This window comes from Pleurodeles waltl, chromosome 9 (assembly GCF_031143425.1).
Source record: "Pleurodeles waltl isolate 20211129_DDA chromosome 9, aPleWal1.hap1.20221129, whole genome shotgun sequence".
Lineage (NCBI taxonomy): Eukaryota > Metazoa > Chordata > Amphibia > Caudata > Salamandridae > Pleurodeles > Pleurodeles waltl.
The window spans coordinates 997,834,426-997,859,258 of NC_090448.1; the positions used below are offsets into that span (position 1 = coordinate 997,834,426).

The window sequence follows — 24,833 nt, forward strand, 5'->3', positions numbered from 1 at the left end:
GAAAAAACACACTCCATGACCTAACTCGGGACCAATAGGTTTTTATATAGAAAAATATTCTTTTGTTAATGTATTTCTAGAACTACAAGATTCATTTAGCAGGTAAGTACATTAAATGTGGGGAGGTAAGTAAAGTACAGCCTCAGAGGTAAGTAACAAAATTTAAGGGTTCAGTCTCCTGGGCATAGGTAGCCCACCGTTGGGGGTTCAAGATAACCCCAAACACCCAGCACCAGCAACACAGGGCCGCTCAGGTGCAGGGGTCAAACAGGAGCCAAAATAACATGGGCGCCTATGGAGAAAGGGGGTACTCCGGTTCCAGTCTGCTTGCAGGTAATTACCTGCGTTGTCAGAGGGCAGACCAGTGGGGTTTGAAGGAGCACTGGGGGAGGGCCCAAGTAGGCACAGAAACCACACCCTCAGTGGCACAGGGGCGGCCGGTGCAGTGTGTGAACAGGGCGTTGGGTTCTCAATAGTTCTCTATTGAGGGACCCGGGGTTACTTAGGCGTTGCAGGTAGGGCACAGTGGGGCTTATTTGGCAAACCACCGACTGGGCAAGGGTGAGGGCTGCTTGCTGGTCGTTGCTGCACCGGGTGTTGGTTTCTCTCGGCCCTAGGGGCTGTCGATGTAGTGCTTCTCCAGGTGACTGATATCTTTGTCCCGGGCAGTCGCGGTCAGGGGGGTCCTCGGGATTCTCTCTGCAGGTGTCGTTGTGGGGGTCTGGAGAGGTCGGCCCTGGGTGGACACGAAGTCGGAATCGCCTCGTGAACCTCTGGGTAGTTGGTTCCTCAGGACACAGGCCAGGGGCGTCGGATGCAGAGTAGTTTGGACTTGCGCTTCGAGTGAGGTAGTTTCTTTGTCTTTTTTGGACAGGTCCGCTGTCAACAGGAGTTTCTTGGTCCTCTGTGATGCAGGCAGTCCCCTGGAGGACTTTCAGGGGTCGCTGGTTCTGCAGGACGCGTTACTTCTTCACTTGAAGCTTTTTTGAAGCAGGAGATGGGCCGCCAAAAGTGGGGGCTTTGTCCAAGGGCTGGGCATTGCCACTAGCTGGAGTGCCCTGGGGCATTGTAACACGAAGCCTGAGCCTTTGAGGCTCACTGTTAGGTGTTACAGTTCCTGCAGGAGGGAGGTGTGAAGCACCTCCACCCAGTGCAGGCTTTGTTTCTGGCCTCATAGCACAAAGGCTCTCACCCCAGAGGGTTAGAAACTCATCTCAGTGGCAAGCTGGCACAGACCAGTCAGTCCTGCACTTAAGGATTGGGTAAAATACAGGGGGCTTCTGTAAGATGCCCTCTGTGTGCATTTGTCAATAAATCCAACACTGGCATCAGTGTGGGTTTATTATTCTGAGAAGTTGGATACCAAACTTCCCAGTATTTAGTGTAGCCATTATGGAGCTGTGAAGAACGTTTTGACAAACTCACAGACCATATACTTAATATGGCCACCCTGTACTTACAATGTACAAGAATGGACTTCGACTGTGGACTCAAGCCCTTTGAGTCACCACAACAAGAATATACACTAAACGAGACGCAATATTTCCAATACATAAGACTCAAGCATGCGTGGGGGAAGGAGGGGCTAACAAGACAAGATATTTTGGAATACTCCCCCCTAGAGAGCCGCCTGTTAATAAATGAAATAATGTAGAAATCAGTGTCACTGATATATAAAACCATCAACAACAACATGCCAAACACACTAATAAACCTTCGTAGTAAATGGGAGAAAGATGTAGGGCAATTGGAAGAAATAGACTGGGAGGCTGCTTTGAGGTTTCCAAGAGAGGTGGCAATAAGGGCAAGACTTTGCTTGATCCAATTCAAAATACTGCACAGAGTGTATTATGACCCAAACAGATTATACAAAATGGGGAAGATCAGACACCCAAAATGTGTTAGATGCCGAGGTGAAACTGGTTCCTTTATACACGTCATATGTGAATGCCCGGTGATGAGAGTTCTGGGAGGGGGTACTGGGAGAACTCTCGGGGGGTGTTGAATGAGACGATCCCCCCAGACCCCAAATATATACTCTTGGGCATCCCCAACGACATTGATCTACCCAGAAGGAAACTTATGCTGTACGGACTTGGACTGATGGTCACGAAAAGAGACATAGCTAGACAGTGGGGATCCCAGTCCCGGCCAAACCTGAATACTTGGAGAAGAGGTATGGATGGATTTATGATGGGAGAAAAAACCACATACATAAACAGGAGATGCCCGCAGAAATTTCAAAAGATATGGGGAGACTGGATAACATACTACTCTATGGAAGTATAGTCAGGAAATTCCCAGAGTTCAGGGGTCTTATGGTTCGGGCCGAGACACCCCAGGCACACCCACACCGAAACAGATCAGGGAGACTTGGGAAGACACTACAAGAAGGTGAACTTTTAGAAGGAATGTGTCTCGAGGTTGTTGGGAGGAGGTGGGATTTGGGGAAGATTCTTTCTGTGTTTCTAACAAAAATGTTAATCATGTATCTGATTGCTAGTAACTGCCTGAGTTCTATTATTCCGCTGGACTTGTTGTGTCCGGGTTTAAAAGCAAATAAAATAAATTATTTAAAAAAAAAAGAATGGACTTCGACACTGTGGGGGCATACTGTTCGTGCAGCTATGCGCCCTCACCTGTGGTATAGTGCACCCTGCCTTAGGGCTTTAAGGCCTACTAGAGGGGTGACTTACCTATGCCATAGGCAGTGTTTTGTGTGCATGGCACCCTGAGGGAGATGCCATGTCAACTTTACCTTTTTCTCCCCACCAACACACAATCTGCAATGTCAGTGTGCATGTGTTAAGTTAGGGGTCCCTAAGGGTGGCACAACACATGCTGCAGTCCAAGGGACCTTCCTTGGTCACAGGGTCCTTGGTAACACTGGTACCTTTTACAAGAGACTTATTTGCGTGCCGGGGTGTGCCATTGTGGAGACAAGGGTACATTTTTAGTGAAAAGAACACTAGTGCTGGGGCTTGGTTAGCAGAGTCCCAGCATACACAGTCAAGTGAGCATCAATATCACGCAAAAAGTGAGTGCGTGTGTGTGTTTTGGGGGGGTTTACACATGGACTATATGGTATTGGTGAGGTTTGTGCTGGAGCAGGGAACGAGGCAGGTGTGTCCTTTCTCCTTTGCCATTTGCCCTTGCCAAGGAGCCACTGGCGTATTGGCCAAGATGTGTGGGGAGGCTATGATGTTTTCAGGTGGGAGAGACCACTCACCTGGAGTTCATGTATGGAGATGATGCTTTTGATATTGTCCAACAGCGAATATACTCAATCCCAATTTTCTTATATGCATTGGAGGAATTTCAGGACAATGAATTAATCAGCAAAAAACAAGAATAATTTCCGCTGGGTATGCTCCAAGGTCTAGATGTTCAACAACTATCAATGGCTGACTTGGGCTGTCACATTTTGCATTAGATACACATTTCACACAATTCCAAGATGAGCTATCAACTGAATTTGGGGCTGGTGGTGAAGAGGTTTCATGTCTCTATAAAATGTTGGAATATATTGCAACTTGTGCATAATGGGCAGAGTGGCTTTAGATTGTCTTTCTGCTACCTTGTCTATATGTTCTTCAAAGCATAATAACCAAGAGCCCCCAAAAGGCATTTGCTGAATTGGACTTGCTACGGAATGAGCCGATTTGGACAGGCAAATAAATTAAATTGAAACAGACTACTTTGAAAAGAGACTGGTCCACAGGCGTTCTGGGAATACCAGATGCCAAGGTGTATTATGTGCCAGCCCTGCTTCAGCATGTAGTTAGCAAAATTAGTTAACTATGAAAAAAGGCTACTGCAGTGAATGCATGATGGTTGTGTTAGTATTGATACAGGGTATTGGCAATGGAACCTCTAAATAGTCATTAGTATTTCTGCATCTAATCACTGGAACAACATTTAAGAGTAATAGAAACTGAAGATATATAAAAATAAGACCAATATGAAGAAAACTGCTTTGTGAGTGCATGTAGGTGCTTACTTGTCTGATGGTTAATATAAGGATGGATCTACACTCTGGGGTATCCAAGTGCTTTGTGTTAAGGTTGAAACTGTCTGCAAGGAAACAACTTAACTTGCACAACTTGTGAAATAAGCATGTCTGAAAGTAAGCCTCCTCTTAAGGTGGTAAATCTTGTTACTTGTCTCAGAAGTGATGCACTTTTAGTTTGCGTTTTGTTCAGGTAGGATGTGGAGTGAAGACTATACCATAAGCAGGTTCAACTTTGTTTAGATACAGACAGAATGCAAGTAGGGCGGAATGGCTTAATCTTGACAGGTAGATTCTTTTGAATCATTAGTGTGGTGTTTAAGTGCATTTTTTTTTTATAAGATTAAATGATGAAAGTAGTTTTTCAAGAAAGAGGTGGTATGGGAGAATATCAGACATACTGCAACCACTCTAGCTACGTGCACATACTGGTTAGGCCCATGCGATTAGGGCCATCGCTCGCTCAAGGAAACCTTGGTTTTTCTTGTAGAGCGATGTTGTAGTGGCTTAAGTGAAGTCTGCATTTTCTTCACAATGGTTACAGCAGAGTCAAAATGGACATCTTGGAGCGGATGAGGAAGGCATCCATAGTGAATGGCAAGTATGTTCATGTCAGGTTCGAGATCTACAGCTGTTCATAGAAGAGTAAGATTTCTGTTTTTATTTTAATTTTGAGGCTCTGCCAGTAGGCATCAATCGGTGGTTGTAGTGTGGCACAGAATGTTTTTTCAAAATTAATGCTAACCAAAACAATGTTAATCTACTATATGTGGAAACGAATGTTGGGCATTTAACAGGAAGAATATCAAATAATCATTTAATAAAAACGAAGGTGGATGACAAAGTATTTAGCCCTTGGTCAGAACGTGTGCAAGTTATAGATATACCTACTGGCTATAACTGCATTTGCTTTTTCAAGCAAAGTAGACAGCCTCAAAAAAAAAAAAAAAAAAAAAAAAAAAAAAAAAAAACACAATCTAGAAACTATGAGACAGAATATTTTATTTCAATACCTCTTGAAGGAACGTTTTTCAAAAATGAAAAAAGAAAAAAGCCCATATAGAGACTCGTTATTATAATTACAATTTGACACTGCACATTAAAGGTGGCCAATAACTCTAGTACCCCTTCATGCCCTGCACTGGCAGTTGCTTCTGTTCTATTAGACTGCGCTTTAGAATCCAGAGCGTACATAAATTACCATACTCCTATCTCCGGGGATGAGGCAGGGTTAATGGCTTTTTATTTCCATTGGAGGATCTCGATTGATAACCCAGAATTGAATAGCAATCTCTGGTCCAAGGAATGTGGTGGGATACTGCAAGATGCTAAAACCAGAAAAGGATATAAATAACCAAATCAGTTCAATAAGGGAGCCTAACCTGCTTGGATGAAAGTGTGAATGGCCCTTCAAATTACAGCTTTATAGAGTGACACTAGGTTTCCATCATCTTCAGAGGTAGAGGTCTGCTAAGCATATAAGATTTTATGGTATGCATGGGACACTATCCATCTGTCCATGGATTGTTTAGAAGAATCAACATCTGGTTATATCACATCACAATTTAGAAAAAAGCAGTTTAGATTTCCAGATTAGTTCTGTCTGCATGAAAACCAAGGGCACTTCAAATGTTTAAATTACTGATCTGAATGAGATGTTTTGAAAGAAAGTGTGAAGACTGTCCAACTAATGCAACCATCTGAGATCACCTTTGTTAAAATAAAAAAAGAGAAAGGAAAAACTGCATGGTTTATAATGGAAACCCTATTTGAAAGCAAAACTCAACATTCTTGGGAGTAGAGCTTGCATCTCACTAACCAAGCGGAGAAGGCAAAGTTAATAAATGCTGTCTTCCAAGAAAGAAGCTGCAGATGTTTTATCAATGGGTTCAAAAGGAGGGCCTATCAACAGCTCAGATCATGAATACTGGAGAAGACGTAGCTAGTACCATCCAGGAAATCTAGAACAGCGAAACTGAAAACATGCGAAAGAGATACAGAAGGACTGCCAACTCTGGACATACAATAGTATTTGAAAACATAAGGTACTGGTGAAAGAGCACTTCAACACCTTCAAAATGTTCACAAGTGCTCTCACGGATTTTAAAGAAGTACCATAGATTTTAAAGAAGCACTGACTGTATGCAGGAGCTATGCTGCCAAGTTTGCAGAAGGAAGGCTATGCTGAAGAATCTACAGGAGGAGATTCAATCTGCTCAACAGCCTTGCAAAGTCTATCTAGCAAATGGAGATCTGGATAAACTTTTAGGATTATCCAGCCACTGGAGTTCTATCTGAAGTTTTAGAAGTTTGAAAAATAGGAAATTAGCAGTTGATCAAATAATTGCTGCCAGAAGTCACAGTGCCTGATGCAAAGCTTTTCAGCTGCTGCTTTCTGCTGAAGCAAAATGATTTGATGAAACCTTTGTCTGAGAGGACGTGCAGAATTTTGACATTTATGACCCAGTCAAGGTTTTCCTGAAAGAGTTTACTTAAATGTTTGGTGCACAAAAGATGTTTTGACAATTGCGATTCCTGGCTAGTAGCCAATGACAGTTTGTTTTGACTTCCTGGGGAAGAGACCTCAAAGCCCTTCACTCCTTTTCTTATTGAGATAGTATATTGACAGGGAATTTGCAGTTTGAAAATTGAATTGGTTTGGCCTTGATGGAAGGAAAACGTCAGGGTCAGATGTGTTTCTCTTTATTTTAGTACAGTTTATGCAATAGAAACTATCTTTCAAATCAAGAGCTGTGAATATAAAAGTGACCCTATGTGGGAACCATCGATCCCAATGGTCTGTAAGGATTTTACCCCTTTCAAGATAGGGAATGATGTGCTGAGTCATACAGCAATGCAGTGATTCTCACCGCGGGGCAGGCTGTGCGCCGATTTTAGCCGCACAAGGAGTTTTGTGCAGAGGTGTAGTCTTTTTGGTTCTGAGACTTCAGGAACAGAAGGCAAGCTGAATCCAAGCCCTTAGAGAGCACTTCTCAGCAGAGCAAGAGGCCAGCAAGGCAGCAGGGGAACAGCAAGGCAGCAGTCCTTCACAGCAAAGCAGTCAGGTGGGTCCTTTGGGGCTAGGTGGTCTAAAGGAAACTTCCCTCACCACAATCTTCCACAGCACCAGACACGGAAACTCAGTGTGAGTTTGAGGAGCCCTAGGCTAGTCCCTTGCCAGCGGTTCCATCTTATAAGTGAACCCCATACTCTGTGTTTATGAGTCCTTTGGGCATCCAGACAGCTTCTCTTGGCAGGTTGCAGGTTCTGGGGCAGAGATTTCTTTCCCAGGAAGTGTCTTGTCAAGAAGTGTCCGAGTTGGTAGAGTCAGGGACCCGGTTTAAATACCCAAATGTGCCATTGAAGTGAGGGAGACTTCAAAGTGTGGCTTAGAAGTGCATAAGGTCCCATTTCAGTTCCATCCTGTCTGCCAGGGTCCCAGTAGGGGGTTTGGCAGTCCATTGTGTGAGGGAAGGCCACTGTCCTTTGACATGTAAGTGTCAGACCCTCCACCCTCCCAGCCCAGGAAGACCCATTCAGTATGCAGATATGTGCAGGTGTGAGTGAGCATCCTGTGTTTGGTGATGTCCGAGTGAAATGACAAGGGAGCTGTCAACTAACCTAGCCAGACGTAGATTGTAAGGCACAGAAGGATTTAATTGCACAGAAATGCTCCCTTTCTGAAAGTGCAAAAACAACAGATGATGGACGGAATGCAGAGCAAATCAAACATTCACCCCGAGTCACAGATCTGGGTTTAATCCATCAGTTTTTTTGCTTGCCATGCCATTTCAGTTTGGACCCAGCCATATGCAAAATCAGTCTTGACCCTGTTCCCCATGTGAACAGTCCAGCCTGAACTGCCAGGCCAGGTCTTCCCTGAACCAGATACAAGCATCTGGGGACCGGTTTCAGGGTATCACCCTTCATCAGCCAGGCTAGCTTGAATCTGCCCTAAGTGGGAAGGATATGCCCAGTCCTGGGTCCCTTGCTCACTGTGCCACTGGATTCAAGCTAGCCTGGCTGATGAAGGGTGATATTCCCCCACCTCTTTCCAACTCTCCACAGCATCTCATCATCCGCATTCTCCTAGTAAGGACTAAGAGCAGTAGGGGGTCTAAGTGTATTTCTCCTGTGAGCACTCCTCTATATGAGTGAACCCCGTACTTCTTGGTGTGATTTTTGGTTATGTACAAAGGGAGATAAGTACGGTCGTGTTCCTCCCAGTTATCCTCCTCTCCCTTACTCTCTCCATGTGTTGATAGTTGAGCAGCCGTATAGCTGCAAGAGTTATTTCCGGTGAGCAAGTTTGCTCCTTTTATCTCCAGGTTTGCACGCTCACACTACAGATTTTTATAAAGCTTTTTTATATAGCTTTTCTCCTACACCTTCTTCAGCTTCCTCAGCAACATGGCAGAGGGACTCACCTTCGATGACGAGGAAGTGACAGCAATCTTGTCAGCTCCCTCACTCCTTGGCAACACAGCTCTTTCCAAAAGTCTCTCAGTTAGGAGACTGGGATACACTAGTAGAATTAAAACGGACACAAGTAAAAACCATACTTCACGGCATCAATTGTGATGTCTTGACCGTCTTCACAGGGCCGTCTTGACAGAGTATCTCCATAGCAACGCAGCTCCTAATGGGCTTATAGTCTCTAATGAACCACGAATATTCTTAGAAGACCTTGAGTTCAGAAAAGATTGGGCATTAATAGCATGGAAATGCACACAGGATTGGCTTATCCTCATTATAAAAACAGCAACTAGGCTGTCTGAGGCACTTCTAATACAGATTAAAACAAGTGAGAATAACCTGAAATCTTTTTGGAGTAGCCTCTCTTTTAAAAAGAAATTAGAGGAGATCAATAAGAACATGAATGAGTATAAGGAATACCTTACTCAACAAAAAAATCTATAAATTCCAGAAAGATCTAAATCGGTTTTCCCAGGAGAAAGTGTACCCCATACTAAACCAGACTATGTGGCTAAAAACAACAATATGTCCGATACTTCATCTGGCAATTATACCAGCTCAGACAATGATAGTGAATCATCAGGCAACAAACGACAAAGTCGAGGAACGTGGAATTATCCACCAGTGTTACCTCTGTATCCCCCTACAATAACCAACAATGGGGATGGCCAGCTCAGGATGGACCCCCAACTCCGTATCAGGCACCCTTTTTCCAATACCCAGCACAATGGTCATTTCCCGAACCACCCCCGCCTTTTTTAGACAGAGGCCAAGGGAGGGGAAAAGGGAAAAGGAAAGGAGTGCACTGGCGTCCCAAGAGAAGACATCCCAGAGAACGAGATACGAGAAACTCTTCCAGGGACAAGCAAACTATAGTGACCAACATGACAGGCAGTAACAACAATATTATCAACCTGAGTGACCGAACAATTGAGGATCTTGAATCTAAAGCACTGAATAAGGGTCTTAACTTTGTTCCCACACCCAAGATAGATCTTTTCAAAACCAGAACAGAATTAGCAGATCTGTTCCGCAAAATCCGCCTAAAAACTTTTTTTAGGAAAGAATTTTGAGACACGAAAATGTCTCGTAAAATAAGTGGGCTCACTGAGACATTGAATAAACCATTCCATAACATGAGCTTGGATGAACTCACGGCTCTGAAACGTCTAACATCTGACCCTGTCATAATTATCAAACCATCTGACAAAGGCGAAGCAACGGTAATCTTACAGCAAAAAATGTACAGAGACGAATGTGAGCGTTTGGGAAATTCCCAACATTATAAACGCTTGTCCCGTGACCCCACACCTGACATCCAGGAAGAACTCTCCTTCCTTGTGACAAAAGGAGTCGAGAATGACTGGCTCACCCACCATGAAGCAGCCTTCCTTATTCAATCAGATCCAAGAATACCTTATTTCTACATCCTTCCTAAGGTGCACAAAGGAAAGATCCCTCCACCAGGCAGACCAATAGTATCTGCCATTGATCTGTCTTAGAGCCACTCGCCCAGTTTGTGGATGTCTTCCTACAACCGTTAGTGAAAAAAATCCCAACCTACCTCAAAGACACCACTGATGTGTTGGTATTGCTAAACTCTGTGTCCTTTGACAAAACTAGAGAACTTTTGATTACTCTAGACATTGAATCGCTCTATACTAATATTCCCCAGGAAGCAACACTGAAGGTTATAAGCGATTTTTTTAGAAGTAATCAGAGGTGATTCACGTACGCCCCCCTGAATTTGTACTCGATTTAGCACATCTGGCACTCATGAGGAACTATTTCAAATTTGAAGATAGCTTCTTCTTACAAATACAGGGGAACATCGATGGGCTGTACTTTTGCCCCGAGTCTGGCATGCCTCTACGTGGACAATTTTGAGAGATAGGTGGTCCTCCACGAAGATAACCCGTTCCTTCAGCAAATCAAGCTATGGAAACGGTATATAGACTATATTCTACTGATCTGGACAGGAACCAAAGAAGAGGTTCTTACCTTCTCCAATTGGCTTAACACAGCCAATCCCTTCCTGAACTTTACTATGACAATAGGCGATAACCAACTGCCGTTTCTGGATCTACTCAAACATGAAAATAACAGATCCCTGGCTACAGAGGTGTACTACAAACCCACGGATCGCAACAACTTGTTACAGTTTCAGAGCTTCAATCCCCGGGCCCTGAAGGAGAACCTTCCAGTGGGGCAATTCCTCCGTCTATGGCGGAACTGCTCAAATCTAACAGACTATCACAAACATGGCCACTAAGTTGCAAGCTAAGGACTACCCCACACACCTTGTCAAAAGAGCCTATAAAAGAGCATGCAACAACAACAGGGATCAACTATTGCAACCACGTACAACCAAATCAAATACAGAACAAATAGTGTGCATTACTACTTTTAACCCACTATCCAACAGGATCCAGAAAATCATCAGACGACTGGAAGATCTTTACATCTGGATGCCTACTTTTCCAGCAACCATTACAAGCTTCCAAAAGAGCCAAGAATATACACAACATGGTGGTCCACACGAGACCAAGGGTTAAACCCCCTGCCAAACAAACTACACTCTGGAACCTTCCACCACCAACAGGCCGTCTGTCGGTTTACCAACAAATCTACAATGATAAACCTAGATCTGAAGACACCATGGGTACAGAAATCATTTATCAACTGTAACAGCAAGAATGTTATTTATCTGATTAAATGCCCCTGCCAGCTCAAATATGTTGGAATGACAATGAGGAAGGTTAGCACACGGATTTGCGAACATAGGAGCACTATCCACTGTAAACGTGATGCCACTAAGCTCACTAACTATTTCATCATGAGCAACCATTCCCCAGATTTATCTTGGACCGTCCTTGAGCAAATGCCTCCAACAACAAACAATATGACACAGAAACTATTCTTGTTTGAACAGCGCTGGGTCTGGAGATTACATTCAGACATTGATGGTTTGAATGAGGAGATCCCGTGGTTTTCGCTCACAAAATTAGCTCACTCTCTCGGTATGACTTTAACACGCCTAGGGGTTGCATCCTCCACACTGCTCTAGCCCCTTTCCCCCCGTTTCCTCCTCTTTCCTGGTTTCCTCCTTTCTCTCCCCTTTTAAAGTTAACCCCCTCCCCATTTCACCCAATCCTGCTACTCCCTTTTTTTCTCTCCTCCGTCTACTCTTTCTTTCTCATTTCATGCCTTCTTCACTCTCCTCCCCTTTCTGTCCCCCCTTCCCTCCTTACCCGATCCTCCTGGTTTCCCCTCTCCCTCCTCCCCTCTTTACCCAATCGTCCTGCTTACTCTTTCCCCCTCCTCCACTTACTCCTCTCCATTCATCCCCTTCTTCCCTCCTTTTCCTTTCCCCCTCTCCTCTCTCCCCTGCCTTTCTTTTCCCCCCTTCCCTTTCTAGTTTGGTTCTCGGTGGAGCTCCATTTTCGAACGCGGCTGCTGGGAACTACACGCCCCAGCAGCCTCAGAGCTTCACCATAGCAACGCCGGGTCACTCGACCCGACGTTGCAGCCGCACGTCCGGTCCTCGCACCGGTCTTCACCAGAAACCTGGGCTTGCGGCGGTAAAGACGCTCTTTTTACGCGCCAGCTAACCTTCGCCTACAATAAAAAGACCGCCTTTCTCTGGATCATTCTAGAAAGCGGTCCAGGGAGAGGGCGGTGTGGGCGCACACCGAGCACCCCCTTTGAAGCAGTGAGTGGCCGTATCGGAGAGCTCCATGCACAGATAAGATACATTCCCTGTGTTGTCTCACCCTCCTTGTACTGTTCGTTTTTCCCTTTGTGATGAAACTATATGTGCACTCCCTTGCGCTGCGTTACTCCCTTTATGATTATTACCAGGTCATTCTGCCTGTGTTCTTTGTCTATAATCTGCCCAGCCCTCGGGACATAGCTTTTGCAGGCCCAGATAATTCCCTGCAACCAGCTCTTCTACTTATAGGTGTAGGTATCCGCTGGGTCATTCTCACATATGTATGGCCCCTCAGTCCATTCTCAATTCATTCTATTTTATTGTGTTTATCTTTAGTGTTTGGTATCCAGGAGGGGGGGGTGTCCCCTTATTGTCAGAGGCTAGTAGCCTTTAGGGATTGGGTAAGATTTTCTACCTCTCTTTAGCGTTAGATTGGTTTACCATACATATAACAGAGCATGAACATATATATATTTTTTTTATCTGTCACGTTTGTGTGTGGTTTGCTGTGCAGTGTTGTGTTTTACAATCCATTTGTTTTATTGGCTTTGCTTATTTGCTTCGTTTTCCTAAGGCCCCCTCAAGGTATTTCCTTGTGTAAGGTAGGCCTTTTATTTTATTTCCCTCACTCTCCATAGTTTTGGAGCAGGTGCTCTCTCTCACTAAGTTGAGAATTAGGGATCCGAGGCCCTGACGAATGCCCAGATACCTTCCTTGGCTCTTTACAGAGGGCAGAAACATGTTGGCACCAGACTTTTAGATAGGTGACCCTGTGAGTCCTTGTTCTCATGGAGGTGTCCAATTATTTGTTTTTAACCACACCAAACAGACACCATTATTAAATTTTAACTTTACATAGGTGACTGGTTAGGTGTTTTTATTATTCCCCTAAGTTAGCTGGATCCCACATCTTTCCAGACCAGAATAAATTTACGCACTCCCTCCTGTTCTTTTAACAGTGAGTTTGAGTCCGCCCAGGTGGAACTGTCCTACCTGGGAAATTCCCCCACCTCTTTCCAATTCTCCACAGCATCTCATCATCCGCATTCTCCTAGTAAGGACTAAGAGCGGTAGGGGGTCTAAGTGTATTTCTCCTGTGAGCACTCCACACCAAAAAGTACGGGGTTCATTCATATATAGAGATTTTTGGTTATGTACAAAGGGAGATAAGTACGGTTGTGTTCCTCCCAGTTATCCTTCTCTCCCTTACTCTCTCCATGTGTTAAGAAAGTACTTTTAAATGCCAAATTGAATTGGCAGTGAAACTGCACACAGGCCTTGCAATGGCAGGCCTGAGACATGGTTAAGGGGCTACTTATGTGGGAGGCACAATCAGTGCTGCAGGCTCACTAGTAGCATTTATTCTACAGGCCCTGGGCACATGTAGTGCACTTTACTAGAGACTTAAGTAAATTAAATAAGCCAATTGGGTACGAGCCAATGTCACCATATTTTAAGGGAGAGAGCATATGCACTTTGCACACTATACCACTTCTAGCCAGTGCTAGAGTCCAAAAACCGGCAAAAACAGTGTCAAAAAAGTGGAGGGAATATGGCAAAAAGTTGAGTGACCACCCTAAGGCTGTCAGTTCTAACAATCATTAATTTAAATAGACTGGGACAAAAACAAAACACATTTACTGGTAATCTTCGCTCCTTATTAAGGGGCCATTACCTGACTCATTATCAGTGAACAGGCCTGCACATATTCCAAATCCCAGACACTTGCTGCTTATTAAATTAACAAACGTACATGTATTTTAAAGCCAATAAGAGGAAAATATTTTATGGAGGTTCAAACCTGTGAAAGACTTCAAGACCGAAGTAATGATCCTTCATGTTTGAGGTGCAACATGGCAGATGGTATGTTTCTGCAGGTAATCTGGGAATGCTCTGTGAGCCACATTGAGGGGACTGAAATCCGTTGTACTTTGCAGAACAGCAATAAGCTTCTCTTTTCCACAATCAACGAAGCAACATACTGGGTATGCAGCAAGACTGGAACAGTCTTCATGGGCATAAACTGTTCCTGATGTTGGGTTATGATGTGGACAAATGGGACTTCAGTAGACAGTGGAGGGATCCCACAGCAGCACTGCTTCTCAATGGCTCAGGAGCACAGACTATTGCACAGTGGCTGAAAAGAAAATCTACATAAATTGTGGTTGCCCTTGGGAGCAGAAAACATTGTTGAAATGGTGGTGACATTTGCAATCTTTATTACCTACTACAAGCTCTACATAGGAGAAAGCTGCAAATTGTCCCGCGTTTTGACTCTACTGGACATTGTTTCTTGGTTATGATATTGCTGCAATAAAAATAAATAAACTGGATCACAAGAGGAGATTAAAAGAATGATGGTTGGACCAGCATATAACATTTAGTGGCAACCACTGCAAGACCTTGCTGGGCCAAAGGCAAAACAAACAAGAGAACAGCCAATATATTGACTGGCTCCACACCAGGTGACATATTTGTCCCAGTGGCCAAAGGGACAGGACTTTGTAGAGGCATGATGACTTACACAACCCTTAGCAATGAACTGCCACTGTTCCATCTTCACACATGTAGGTGTATATTGTGCAGCCTATGGTGCAGAATCCATCTCTGCTGCTACAACAGAAGATCTGAGGGGGAGATGCCAGGAGTTTCTGGTACCACACTCTTGGCCCAATCCAGAATGACTAGGATAACTTGTCTCCATTCATTCCTGATCTTCAGAACGCAGGAAAGGGGGAGGGGGGGATTGGGGGGTGGTGGGGGTTAAGCTTACAAAAGAAAGTGTAATTTTTATGTTTCATGCAGCTCTTATTTATTTTGTGCCAGTCAAGTTTTACTTATTCCCGTTCACTAGTTGATCTGTTCTTTTTCTGAGAAATGATTATCTGTTCACATACCGCTAACCTCCAAATGTTCCAGACACTTGTTTTGCAGGAGAGGACAACTGAGGGCCGCAGGAAAAATTCTGCGGAGTTGTGTGTTCTTACCCTGGAAAGTCTCCGATTAGGCCTTTTCTAATTTATGTTTGATAAAATGAAGGAAAGACAAGAAGTCTAAAATTAAGATGTCCAAAAGTGTTAAATGTTAGGAACATGTATAGCCACATCTTTTTAAGGATGTTTGTACCAACTGTGATATTTTGTGTGCTCTGACTAATCTATTTCTATTATAATCAGTGGGGTCTTGAACATATTTCATGTGCGTGTTTCATTCGGCAGAGTTGCTGGTCTGAAGTGTACCAGGCTATTTGCAGCGCTGCAGATAAACTAGATCCTTTTCCGCATATGCATTCTGTTCCATTTGTGAGCAGGAACATTATTTGCGCTCTATCAAACTGGAGTGTACTGCTGAGCTAGACTGAATCAGTCCAGTTTGACTCTCTACACCGCAGTCAAGGGGACAGTTTTGTTCCTCCAAGGTCTGATGTGTACACCTCCAGAGGGGATTGAGTTTCCTGGAGTCAGCGTCAAGTGAGGAACTGACCGTGTAACTCCAAGACACAAGGCTAATTTCTTGCTCTCTCTGAACTATTGTGAATGTAGGCATCGAGATTGGGCAAGATTGAAATCTCAGAGGTTTCTCCTTTATGTTCGGATATTAGTCAGTCAGCTGTCTGTACAGCAGACAGGGGTTAGTGTCACTAACAAACTAATAGCAATTAGTCTAGTAGACTGGGTTAGGAGTCCTGCTCTCCCCTGAAAAATGTTAAGTTACCGGACTATGTAAAATTTCCTTGATTTGTGCACACTGCTGGGGTTTCTAAGAAGTAAGACTGTGGGTAACCTAGCTAAAAGATCTGCCTGTTTTTTAAATAATGATGAACAAGGGACTTCAAGTCTGGACTTTTTCTGAAACAATGGAATTACTACACTCGGAAAAATCCCAACTACAGGCACATTTGCCTTTCATAAATTAGATTACCTTTGCAAGACATTATATTCACTAGGGAAGAAAAAAAACAAGATTAACACAATTTGAAATATTGAATACACAGGAGGACTATGCCAGGGAGCGATTGGTAAAATAAGCCATGGTAAAAAGATAAGAAAAAGAATAACAAAAGTGTCCAGGGAAATAAGGGATCAACGAAAATAACAAGAAAGATAGGATTAATTAAGAGAAAAATGTAACCCAACCAGGCCTTCTGCACCATCGGAGCGAGAGCCAAAGCAAGGAAAAAAAAATCATAGATGGGTTACTAAATGAACAGATGCATCCCCTTCCATATGAACAGCCTAAAATAGATAGTAGAAAGATGGAAGTGAATCACCTGTACAATCTAAAACTTCAACATTAATTAATTATACCGGTTGATTCTCCAAACAACCTAATAAAGATCTAAAAGATTAGTAGGTACTGTGTTGTTCACTGCTCAGCCAATGTGATACGCAACAGCATTGATTATTAAAAAAACAAAAACAAAAATAAAAAAAACAAAAAAAGAGAGAGTTCCCTGGAGAGTTACTTTTATCCTGAAAAATCATGTTTTAGATGTGTGCAAACATATTTCAAGATTTGAAAGAACATGGGGCTAGGGAACATGACAAGAAAATAGAATCAACTTGTATATGGCATACAGAGCTGCAGGATGCTGATTACCAGGCTTGCAACCTCCAAGTTAGGGAAGAAGAGGCACCACATCTACTGATTAATTTAGCATCCACAATTAAAAAGATAAAACAAGTATGTATTGATGGCCATTGTCCAATGCAAGAGGTTCCTGGGTTTAATGCTCCGCAGCCTGTGTTTCACGTACAGACACACACCTTGGACTAAGGCAGAGCTATTAGCTTCCGCTAAAGACGATCCAAACATTAGGGAAAATGCAGATGAATACACCCACGCAAAAAGGATACTAAAGATAGGACAGCTGACACAAAGGGACTTAGATCAGATGTTTTCCATCAACTGGCCAGCAGAGATATGGAAAAAGTATGAAGAGGACCAACAGGTGAAGTGGCATAATGCAACATTAAAAAAAGGAGAGAAAGGAGGACGGGACAATACATGATCAAATACAAGACGTTCCACATGCTGTTGATCTGATTTTGAACAAAACAGACATCATTTAATTAATGCTTGATGGTCACATTATGAGTTAGAATTGCATGCCCCCAATGTTATTTGACACTGATGCACCACCTTCAACCCAGCTACTCTTATGCCCCTACTTGAAGAGGATAAATGCTATACCACACAATTGTGTCCTCAAACGAAGAACAGGCTAAAGGCCGAATTTATCTAACAGATGTTCCTTTTCCAAGAAAGAGGTGGGATCTATGGGTAGATGTGCCCCGTTTTTAAATGCCAAATGGGTATGCTACTGCTGCATATGCAGTTACCGCAGTAAAAACATTTGTTGAAACTTTTAAAACTGTATAAATATCTGTACAAGCAGCAGAGATCAGTGCATTAACTAGAGCATGTAAACTAAGCAAAGGGTTGATAGTAAATGTGTATACCGATAGTATGTATTCGGAGTAGCCTATAGCTTTGAAGCGCTGTGGCAAGAAATATGGTTTCTCACATCCATGAGAGAAAAAAAAAACAAAAAAAAAAATGGACCCCTCATTGTAAAATTGTTAAATGCATTAATTATATGTCTCATCGTGTTAATGTATTGACAACTGATCCTGTACACCCAAACCCTCAAGAATTGCAGAAGTCAGCAACCCTACCAGGAGATACAAAAATGGAAAAACAAAGGAACATTATTTAATGATACTTGGGAGGGACCTGGGAGAAGAATAAGATTGCCTGATGTATGGGTTTGACATATGGCACGAACCATGCACAGCCCCGTCCATTTGGGGCAGGACGCAATGTGCAGGCACGTCTCCGTTTTGGTACAAGAAGAACTTTCACAAACATGCAGAACCTGTATGTCAAACATGGATGACTTGTACCAAAGGAAAAAAAGGGGGGTCCAAAAAACCACAAAACTCCCTGTATACAAATGCCCCTTAATATTATAATACGTGGGAACTTCACCGGAGGACATTGGGCCCTAGTCCTCCATGGGAAAACATGATTCAAAAAAAGTGATGAGGTCCCACTTTATGAATGCAGTTATTATTTCTCAGTGTCCGAATATCTGAAGATATGTCGCGTTCATCAACAGGGCTAGAGATAGTGTCAATATTGCTCCAAATCCAATTTTATTTTAGAAAACATTTGATTCGTAGTGAAAATGTGAACACACAGAGATCCAAGAGGATATATGAATTAGGCCAGCCAACACGTGTTTCGCCCCGCAGGCGCGTAAGCCAGGGCTTTCTCAAGGCTGGGGAAGAGAGAGATGTCATAAGGCTGAGGAAGTAGTAGAAACAAGTGTGATTATATTAACACCGGTGGGAGGAAGCCAAGAGGCTTGTGCCAGGAATATCCCAAAGGATCACTAAGAATAGAGACCCAACTGGCCCATGTGAATGGTCGTGCTATCTGAAGACATGCTTCTCAAAATCCAGATGAATGTCAAGAACAAAAACAAAAACAAAAACCGAACAAGTAGGGGAACAGTGCCGGATTTTTTTTTTGAATCATGGATGACTTGTAGACTTCATGATGTTGGAAAGGGAATATCAACGGAAAGAGGACATTTTGTATCAGTTGAGGCTCCTTTTGAACATTTGCAGACTAAGTATATTGGGAAGCCTCCAAACAAATATCGGTATGTAGTGGTGGTAGTCTGTTTTCAGACTACACAGAAGCCAACACCATTAAGCTGAATGATGGCATGAGTGTTGGTAAGAACTCGTTGAATGAAATCTTTCCCATGGTAAGGCTCCCTGAAGTAGGATTGTTAAATAAAAAATAAAAATAATTAAAAAAATAGTCTATTGCCACACAAAGTGAAGAACTGGGTGATCAAAGCCATCAAGCAGACTTTCAGTTGTGTATATCATTCGCAAGCAGCGGGTGCAGTGAAGAAGCAAGGTGGCATACTGAAAGCCAAAATTGTGAAAATGCACTGGAAGAACACAGACGTGTGGATGCACTGCTGCTGGCACTTGTGAGTATGCTCAGTCTACCAAGTTCAACCAGCAAACTGAGCCCCATGAAATCGTCACAGGGTGCCTTATGTCTGCCTGGAGGGCTCCCCAAAATGCTACAACATTACATTTGTCAAATCAATCGCTAAGAGACTATTGTATTGCCCTGACTAAGCAAGTATAACTTTTGCACCTGCAAGTGAAGGAAGCCTTGCTGGAACCTCTGCAGACCCCGGGGCATGAACTCAAGCCTAGTGAGTGTGTCCTAGTGAAACTTTCTCAAACAACAAACTGTCTGCAGCAGAGGTGGAAAGGTCTGGTATAGATTCTGCTGGTCAACAACACTGGAGTAAGATGTACTAATTATAAATACTGGATTTATGCCGCTCATGTGAAGAGAGCATCTGCATCCACATGTCGAGAACAGTCTGAACGCGGACCAGACTAACTACAAGCGATGCATACTGACAAACCCTGATGTTAACCAAGGTCAAAGTGAAAAGGAACCATAAGGAATTAAACAAAAATTATAAAGGACTCAAATGCTAGAAACCTCTATAAGCCTTATATCTAAATGCTTTTGGGAAATAATGGATGGCAAAAGAAAAAAAGAAGTTGAAAGAACTAACAAGGAATTATTTTTACTAAATCTGCTTGTATTATGATATTAGCATTTTAATGTGTTCCTATACAGTCTGTGCCAAATTCATTATGAGCTATTGATGCCAGTTATATGGCCTACATCATCTACTATATTACATGATCATCACCATGAGAAATATAAAGACAATATTCCTATACAGACAATGAATGCCTATTACAAGAAAATAAATGTTTCAGACTGCTGGATATGTTTGAAACTCCCAGCAACAGTAGAAAAATAAATGCATTTCTTACATCTTTCTTTGTTATAGGATTATTAATGTATTATGTATAATGGTTATTGCTTGGGTTCCGAGAAGAAGACAAACCAACCTATGAAATCTAGATCACAAAAAGGTAATTACACCTAGTTGTCCAAATTACGAAGTCCAAAAGTGGTAAGTCTGTTAGGAACCTACTGTGATATTTTTGTTTCCTGACTCACCTGTTCCAATTATAACAAATGGTGTCTTGAACATATTTATATTGTGTGTTTATTTCTTTTGGCAGAGTTGCTGGCCTGAAGTGTACCAGGCTCTCTGCAGTGCTGCAGATAAATAACCAACAGGATTCTTTCCCACATCTGCATTATGTCCTATTTGTGAGCAGTGACATTATTTAGGCTCTATCAAACAGGCAGAAAGGCCCACAGGAGTCCCCCCTCTAGCCTGAATGCGTTTCAGAAAGAGCATGTTCTTGGGAACTCCAATATGAAACTGTTTTGAGACTGTACTTTCAACAGTGGCAAAATGATCCAAACCAGGGTTCTGCTCACAGCTGAAAGATGTCCCGCACAACACCTTGAGAGTCCACGACATCCCTGACCAACCAAGTTCCACCAGCAGAGCTTGTCCTACCTAGCATTTAAAGACCAAATAGATGCTCTGACACTCTAGCCAACTCCAGAAGCATAGTACCTCTTTGCACAGGACCCTACTCCACCTTTCTTGTTGCAGTACCACATGGTGGTCCTGTGGTCTGTCAGAACCTGCATCAGCCTTCCCTTGATTGACAGCAAGAAGGCCTTCAATACCAGGCAGATGGCCAGCCACTCCAAAAGATTATGTAGAACCGATTTTCTGTCAGAAACTAGAGTTCTCTGGTCTTCCAGATCTCCTCAGTCCAGGAGTAACAGATCCATCACCACCGTGGGAGTGCAGGACAGGCACATGAAGCTACACATCCTGCAGGTTCAAGGAAAACATCAAGATGCCAGGATCCAAGTCAGACAGGACTTGGGCTAGTGTAAGCATTCTGATTTTAGCCTTCCAAACAATGGATTTAAGAGCGTGAAGACCTAAAATAGGACCAAGGTATCAGGTCCCTCTTTGGCACAAGGAAATAGGAAGAGTAACAGCCCTATTTCCGAGGTCTTCGTGCTCTTGATGGCCCTTTTTTCCAGTAGAGCCTCCACCTCTTGCAGCAAGATGCATAGTGGCTACTCTCAAAGCCACTGTGAAGTTGAAGGAAGCTGGGATGGTTTAAAAAGAAACAGGAGGCCACAACCCTGCTGGATGTTCTGAGGACCCTTCACCCTTGGAGAAAATGTCTGACCCTTTCTTTCACAAAGTGACTGTAAGCCACTAATACCAAACTAAAGTCACCTGGGCTGATACCGCAGGGGCAGAAGACTGAGAGGAGTGGTGTCCCTGGTGACCTCCGTGAGATCTACTTCATCCCTGTCCACAAAATGTAAGTGGTTGCAGGTCCCTGGTGTTGTATAAATGCCTTCTGGAGTAGCCTGGGAAGGACCGAAACTGAAAGAAAGTGTTGAGCTGGAGAAGAAGGGTCCAAGGAATGAGTAATGGCTTTCCTTAAAGCCTTCCAGGGCCAAATCAGCCTTTTCACCAAATAGTGGGCGCAATAAAAAAGGCATACCTGTAAGACATCTGCACATCTCCAGAAAACAGTGGATCGCATCAACATCTGCCACTGGGCAGCACACTAGTATCTTTGCTCACTCCAAGCAATTAGTAGTTATCCAGACCAGCCTATATTAGCCAATTGGTTGCATGCTGGACATCCTGACTGGTTTGAACCGAAGAGGCTCAAAACTCCTCCAGTATTGTCGGTAAGATCTCATAGGCCCAGAGGATGTCCTTCTAAAGACCCTAATACCAGACCATATTGACCGACCTATCATTTTCATCGCAGTCAGTTGTTGTGGGGAACACTCTAGGTTTCACTTTGCTGCTGAAAGCCTGGACTACTAAACTCTCAGGGGTGAGATACAGTTTAGGAAAATCTAAGTCGCCAGGTACCAGTCTGCGCTGTCTAGCTACCAGTGAACAAGAGCAAGGCTTGGCCAAAGTGTCCATACGGATATCATTAAAGGCTTTATTATATGGAAGTAAGGGTTCAGACAAGGCAGGTACAGAGTGGAAAACGTCAGTAAGGATATTTGTCATGACTTCCATAGAAGGCTGCAGTAGTTCTAGGACCTCAGCTACATATCTACAGACTACAGTAATTGAAACACTCTCCTCCAAAGGGGAAATTAACCCTGTAACAAGTCATCAAGCCCACGTCAATGCTGACAGTCCCAGGGATATGGCATTCCTATTGCCCTACACCTAAGACATATTTTTGGGAGTCAAGGACAACAAGTTTTCAAGTTGACTTTGTATGACGGACAAGCAGGCCCAGCCCCCTGAAGCACAAACTATTTGGTTGCTAGTTTACAGTACCAATCTGTGAAAGAATGTCTGCTACTAAAACGACAATTCTATTAGTACCAGTAAATGGTTAAAACCTGCACATATGATTCATTATTGCAAAGCATCTACTTTTAGGGCCAGCACTGTAAGGAACTAAAGTGAGATGTGGGCCTAACATGCATAACTGACGTGGTTCCAGAACAAAAACATGGACATTTGTTTGCAAGAGTTAATTTGAGGCTCTTTCTAATGCTCACAACATTCTCCATTATCACGTGCTGAACCATGCAAGAGCAGTGATTTTTTATTTTCAAAATAAAATGTACAATTAAAATTTGCAAAAAAATGTGCACGTGTTTGCAAAATGTGTTTCATTCATGTCAATGCATACATTGAGGGAATAATCAGTGTAACATAGTAGGCAAAATTAAAATAAGTTAGGATCCCAATTCATAATGAAAGACAAAAGAGCACCTGCAGATCTATGTCCTGGGATAGGGGCAGATGTAAGACTTTTAGGAAGTATTTGAGGAAGCAGTACTCCTAGCTATTTTGTGAATTTCATTTTTGCATGTGAAAACAAACATGGGCACATTTTTTAACCCCACTGGGACCATTTAACCTTTCCTCCTTTTGAGGACAGTAAAATACGTATTACTGAGTTGGCCAACAAAAACAATTTCAGCACCAATAGACCCTAAAGTAAACATATGCTTCACAAATACATGTTAAGTTATAGTTGCTCATTCTGAGCATGCTGCATGAATGCACGCCTCACCCTGTAAAACTGGTCTGGAGTGAACTTCCAACTTTTTCTAGTTTGAGAAGAGACTGGAGAGGTGGTGGTGAATAACCTTCAATACAGAAGTTAGTAGGTGTGCCCAGACTCACAGGGCATTCTAATCTTGGAACTACTGGGCCCCACTTACAAACACAAACCCTGACATAATATAAGCATAACCGGAGAGGCTATTATCAAAGCAAAGCTAAAATGAGAACACTGCAATAATGTTACTACAATGCATTGGACCAAAAGTGACAAGCCGATTTCTAAAGTATTGTGCTCCTTGAATTAGTAGATATTTTATAAAAATGAAACGCCACATGCCGGAAGAGTGGGGAAAGGAGAGTGGTCAGGTAAATCATCCCGATCAGTCATCAGGTGGTGATACGCTCTGGTCAGAACCTGAGCCAAAAAGATTGGGCCTCTGAAAATGACTCCATAGTAGAGGAAGGGTTTTGTCTAAATTAGACCATACAGGAACCAGGTGCACAAGAGTTAATGCACAACCTCAGCCAAGGTGGAGACCAAATTGGCTCATGGTCAGACACTGGGGTCAGCAAGAGATCGACCTCTGGTGCTGGCAATGCTGGACCTAGCATGGATGAAAGGGCCAGCATAGGTCTTGGAGCCAGAATAGAAGTGGGCATCTGAGTCAGTGTGAACCTGAAACAGCTCATAGAGGATAGATCAGCCAGCAATGACCTGACTGTAGGTCCTTAAAGATCCTTGTGGCTTAAAGGTGTGCTACAGGGAGCCCGAAGACTGCAAAAATACTCAGGTCACCTCCGTAAACACCACAACAGTGTCCAGGTGGCCCTAGAAATTCAGGGAGCATCAGGAGTAGCTGAGTAATCTGCTATTTGATTTGGAGTGATAAGAGGGAACCTCGATGGATGCTCCTTAACAAACTGAAGGTCCTAGAGAGACGCTCATTGAACGAGATTTTTGCAGTAAGATGAGAAATTGTTCAGACCATTGTGCTACAGCCCGAGTCCATGCTTATCTCCACTAAAACCCTATTAAGCTTTACAAAATGTTTTACTGCCTCAAGTGACATCAAACCTCTATACCTTTACAATAGGCTTCTTTGAACAGATGTTGTGTTTGTCAAGAAGCAATAAGTACCATGTGGTCCGGATGGGATAAGCTAAAACTAAAACCCTAATAGTGCAGATCTTAGAATAACGTTTGGCATATAGATATTGGCTGTGGTGAGCTATGGGCCTACAAAAGGTTCCCTACTGCAGGTCTTTGTTTTATTCTTTTTTTTTGTTGTGGTTTCACAGTACTTGTAATAACTGTTGACCAACGTGATTGGCAACAGCCCTCTCTGCCCCATACCCACACCATTAGCACTGGCATTACAGCATTACAACCTATTCATTAGAGTGTCTGGAAAGCCACAGCATGACAGCTGTGTTGTGTCCAGGGCATAAAGTCTCTGAGGGAACGTCCTGCCCTGAAAGCCAGAGTTAAAGTAGAGAAGAACCAGATCCCAGAGTTTGTGAACAAGCAGGGTTTTTATCTACCATATTGTGTGCATTAGTCTCATGAATCAATA

General features: G+C 43.1%; 1 protein-coding gene across 4 annotated transcripts in view; it reads right to left on the reverse strand.

Annotated features, from left to right (window-relative positions):
- FERMT2 (FERM domain containing kindlin 2) overlaps nt 1-24,833 on the reverse strand; it is a 375,557-nt gene that overhangs the window by 230,902 nt on the left and 119,822 nt on the right. The window lies entirely within an intron of this gene.